This window comes from Haemorhous mexicanus, chromosome 10, assembly GCF_027477595.1.
Source record: "Haemorhous mexicanus isolate bHaeMex1 chromosome 10, bHaeMex1.pri, whole genome shotgun sequence".
Classification (NCBI taxonomy): domain Eukaryota; kingdom Metazoa; phylum Chordata; class Aves; order Passeriformes; family Fringillidae; genus Haemorhous; species Haemorhous mexicanus.
The window spans coordinates 19,406,018-19,411,573 of record NC_082350.1 but is presented as its reverse complement, the minus strand read 5'-3'; positions in this window follow the sequence as shown (position 1 = coordinate 19,411,573).

Genomic DNA, 5,556 nt, shown 5'->3' with positions numbered 1-5,556 from the left:
AACGACCTGTTTTCTCTTCTGGCTAGAATTATATTCTGCTACTCTGTTGCTTCCTGCATTTTTTTAATTTGTGTTAGTTATAAACATGATGATAATATGCAGGTGTGCAGATGGCTTTTTTCTTTTTTCTCTTTTTTCTTCTTTCTTTTTTTCTTTTAAATTGTTGTGCAAGCAAAATTTTTCTTCATTTAAAGTGCAAAATCCAAGGAAAGTAAGAGCTGATTCAGCTACAGGTAGGCTAACTGGGCAAGCATTTAAATAGAAGTTAGTGAAAGAAAGTACATGCAAATAATATGAGATAGAGAGCATTGAATGTGCTGGCTGAGTTGGGTTTAGAGAGTGTGATCTTCAGGTCTGTATTTCCCATTGTCCTTTACAGAACTGGACACACAGTGATCGCATGTTGCTCTCTCAGGAATGAGTAACCCCCCTCTTACATATTAATTTATATAAACAATATTTTAAAAAAATAATTTAGCATATTTTTGCATTCAAACTTTCTGTCTCTGCATTTTCAGGAGAAGCACACGTTACCTGCAACATGCCAGCACTCGTGTTCAATAGAGGAGCCAGTTCATAACATGACAAAGGGATTGTTTGGCAGACAGATAATTCTGTATGATCTGTAATAGCCTATTAATGGTGTGCTGGGGTTTGGACTGGTCTGTTAAGGGGTTGTAGTCCAAAAATGATATTTCCAAAAATAAGCAAAATTGACTGGAAACTCTGAGGCTCCGTATACTTCACAATATTTGCTTTAATCTATGCTGTACCATCTTTAAAGTCCAAACCAGTCTGGGTTAGATACAGACATAGAGGTAGGATGTGGTGGGATTTTTTTTTGTTTGAAAGTGAAGAAATATCAGAAATGAAAGATTTTGAAGCTATCTTGAGTAATTAAATTTTTATACCTACATAATCTATCTCTGTAACACTTCATTTTTAATGTTTTTGAGGAATTAAAACGTGTGCGTCCTTTGTAACATTGTTTTATCAAGTGTATTCAAAGAAACAGGTGCTTTAAACTTTTGGCTATTGTGTTTGGGGAAATAATTTACTGTGTTTCGTGTGTCAATAAGTATAGAATGTGTTTTGTTGTCAGTATTTGATGCTAAATACACCCACACTTAATTAGTGCATCATAGTAAGTGCAGCATCAGTGAACCGACAGGTTGATATCATCACTGCAGAGCTAGAGAAACACAGCTATAAATTTACAGGACCCTCAGTGACATCAGTACAACTGAGAGATTAATTTGCTGCTCTGACACATTCTATCCCTGGCTGTAGCTGCTCAGCACCACACTGAATACAGAGGTCAGTTATTTGCTTTCAACCCAGTGCATTTTCAGTAAATTCTGTTCTCCTAGCAATCACTTACCAAATGATTTTTCTTTTCACTTCTTTCCCTTGAAGAAAATTGTAGTCTGTCCTGTCTGTTATCACTTTCCAACTCTGAACCTGAGATGGGAGAGGGAGAGGAGGAGCAGCACACTGTTAACATAATATTTGTTGTTGAGCTGCTTTTGCATTACCTCCCACTGAGCAAAGTGTGAGCAGCATCAGTGGTGCCTTGTCTGCTCGTCACTTTGGGGAGAGGAAAATTCCTCAGCAGCAGACTGTGCTGTGTATGTCAGGAAGTTAAAAATACGCCATGGTTCTATTTCAGATTGTGTTTTCCAGTAACCAGCCAGGATCAGACTGTCCATCAAATGGTAGCTAGAGATACCTCTCACTGCAACTCTACTGAAAGCCTTATCAAACATGCAAAAATGCACACTGGTGTGCAGCATAGAGAGGTGCTTGCTTTTGCTTCTGCAGTTCATGAGGAAACCTGCTGGATTGTCTGCATTATGGCAGTGGAGGCACTGCGGATAATTTTTACAGATGTCTCACAACAATCTGACTGAATACCAGAGTGCAAAATGGGAGATGGGCGAATAAGCAAAAAGTGCTTCGCAAAATTTTGTTCAGGACTAGCAGGTGCTGAAATTTCTAGATTAGATCACTGAAGCAATTGTATTCATTGCCAAATTCTTATTATTTTCAGATGCCATTGATTTGGAAAATATAAATGCATTTTTATCTTCAGTGTGTTTGCTAATATTGTAATGACTTAGAATGCAACTCCCCAGTATATTTGAAGATCAGAGAAGAGGCAGCATCATTAGCTGCCATAGACTAAAAAACCTTGTAGGGGTATAACTGGATGCAGTATAAAATAAAACAAGTGACTGTGCTTGGAATGAACTCACAGAAACATGAGAATTTTAAGTATTGGCCTGCAAAATTAGTACATGGCAATAATGCATAGCATTGACAAATTGAAAAAGTACTTTAAAGAAGATCTTGAACTAGAAGAAGCAAGTCTGCAGCAGCTCCAGTCTGCTTTGGAACATGACTTGGAACTGAAAAAATAGTGGAATTTGTCAGTCTCCAATTTAGTGTCTCATTTTGTTGCTGGCTGCATTTATTACTAGATGAAGTTGCAACTTGCACTATTATTTGCATGGTCCTTGTTGTTGCTGGAAAAGCAAAACAATTTTGATTGAATAAATCCCTGTCATTCTGAGAAAGATAGTGAAAGAGACTATTAAAAAACCTCAGCCCTTAATCAAGCAATATGTGGCAAGTGGAATCAAAACCTGAACAGTGAAAGTAGAACACCTCCAGAACTTGTGAAATGTTGTATGTTTTCCCCCTTGGTTATTCATCTGCGATCAGGAACTGTCATGATGTTGTTGATGATTTTTTTTAAAATAGTGACAGCTCCCCACTTCCCTTGGAAAGAATTTCCTCATGATGTGCATCATGGCATGAGATGCTGGTGCTTATTCACTTTACTACAGAGTTTAAACACCAGATAACCCCACTATCAGTCTTCTCATAGTGGGAAAGCATCAGAAGCAGCAGAGACTGTACGCATTTGTACCTCTTTATTTCAGAGATGAAATTTTGAGTATTACGAGTATTTTGAGTGGTGCATGTTGATGCAATATTTAGACTGTGCAAAATAGAGACAAGCAGCTAATTTTTCTTCAGCACTCTTCAGCCACTGGTCTGTCTCTACTACTATTGCAGGGAGTCAGCAGAAAAGAGAATTTCCTTCCTTCCTTCCTTCCTTCCTTCCTTCCTTCCTTCCTTCCTTCCTTCCTTCCTTCCTTCCATCCATCCATCCATCCATCCATCTTATGGAATCACTGTCTTCATTAAAGAAAGGAACCAGATGATGAAATGTGTACACAATATGCGTTTATGCTTTCATGCACATAAAATTAATTACTGAGCTAGTCGGCTCTTGTGTATGCAAGTCTGCCAAATCCCTGGAACTTGGCACACTCCAGATGGAAACATAGGTGCCGTCAGGGTTAAGGTTTCCCATAGAGGCTTTGAAAAGAAAAAATTTGTGTTATGTGAAAGCATTGCACTGGAGTCTTAGCTGAAAATGAATAGAAGTTACTGAAATTTTTTAGAGTAACATGAACAGGGAAAAATACAGTAAAATATACTTAAATTGTTTGCTAGGAAACTCCTGTAGATTTCCTGATGATCTTGTGCATTTACAAGAGATAATATTATTGAATATATTACTGTATATATCCTTGTAGTTAGTGTCTAAGAGTGTTCACTGTGATTATAGAGAGTTATGCAATTCTGCTTTATGATTTTTTTTTAATCCAAAGTACCACTCATGTTTAGTTCATACCTTCAAAATGCTTAGAGCAGTTTTTAAAGCAAAACAAAACAAAGCTACAAATCAAAATTGTCTTTATGTAAAAGCAACACCAGAAATATGTTATGAAAAGAAGATAAAAGGGAAAATAGGATAACAGTGTTACTATATGGTCAGAGAGAGTCTTTGGTTTTGTCTTTAATTAATTATGAACATCAGAATATTCAGAAGTTTCAGTGCTTTCTGTTTATTTTTTAGTGTAAATTACCCACATTTCTGTTGTGAATATTTTTTGTAACCCTATTTTACTCCAAGTTGTTGAACCTTAATGATGAATTTTGAGTACGGCTATAGTATAGTGAAGTGCTATTTGTTTATTACTAGCTGTAGTATTTAAAACAAAACAAAATCCCACCAAAGAGTTTTAGGAATACAAACCCAGTTGAGGTCTAGTGGAGACTTGTGGTCTTATGTACCTTAATGCTTCCCTACAGCTCCCAGTGATTCCCCTGTAATCTTGCTCTTTTGTCAGCAATCCCCCTAATTTACACATCCCATTTGCATGTACAGCATACATTGGTCTTCACAGCTCCTTTTAACATACTGGATTTCCAAACATAGTAGGTTTAAGTACAACAGGAAAGACAGTTGTGCAGAATGGTCAGCAAAATAATCTTCTCACTAGAAAAGCTGAGAAAAATGTTAGGAAGGAGAAGAAATCTTTTCAGATCAGATTTGTAATTATGGAGCCAGTGAAGCAGAGGTACAAGCAAGTAGCTTGAAAAGGAAGAAGGTGCAAAGAAGGCATCTGAGTCATAGAAGACTTCTTAAAGATTCTGTAAAAGTGGGAGGGATAATTTGGGATCAACTGATTACATGAGTGGAAAAAAGTAAATGGAGAGCTTTGAAAATGAGATGTAAATCTAAATCTCATCTATTGATGCTGTCATTTTAATAATCGTTCATTAACAGGAGTATCAGCTGCATTCTGTGTTTCTGTAATCAGAACTGAAGATAGGATACACTTGGGGTTGGACTGTTAATGGTCACTTACAGAGTGACTGCCAGAAGCTAAGAGAAAGAGTGTGGAAAGTGCTGGTACCCTAATCTTTCACCTCAATCACCCCAAGAATCTCTTATATACAGATACAGAGCATGGTTAAAGTGGATCTTACATCCTCAGATGTTTTCTGTTGTAAGTATTGATGTGGATGATCATAACATTTGAGTTTACTGACTATTCAGAAGTCATGATTAATCTTCAACTGATGGAAATGACTAGTTAAGAGAGGATGGTAGTCTCTTTTCTCTTTGAAGTGATGGTTGAAGTTCTTCTTATATATAAATGTGTGTATGTATATATACATGTATATCTATCTATCTATCTATATATAGATATATTTACAAGCTGTGTCTTTGTTTAAAAAAATACATTAAATTTCTCCCATGTACTTCTCAGGAGTCACCTATATTGCTCTTACAGTGTGTACCTCCTGATACTGCTGCTCTGATTGCTGTTTCCCAACTGCCATCCTTGGAATGTCAGCACATACAATCAACTGCTTTCTTTTCCTCTAGACTTTCAGATTTAGTGGGCTTTTTTTTCCCCCTCCCCCCTCCTCTGCTTGGATTTCTTTCCAGTGGTTCCCCTCCCCCTCTTCTTTAGTTTACAGACTTCTTCAATGCTTTTTTCCTGTGCTGATTGCAGGAACACCCACCTTTCTGTGGTTTTAGTGGAGCCTTTCATGCTCTTTTCTCTGTACCAGCCCTCTAACCAGATATTTAGGCCAATTATTCTGTTCAGTTTCATTATTCTGCTTCCACAACTACAGTAATAGCCCACTTGAAAGATCACTTGGCTTCTTTCACTGTTGAGGCTGCTT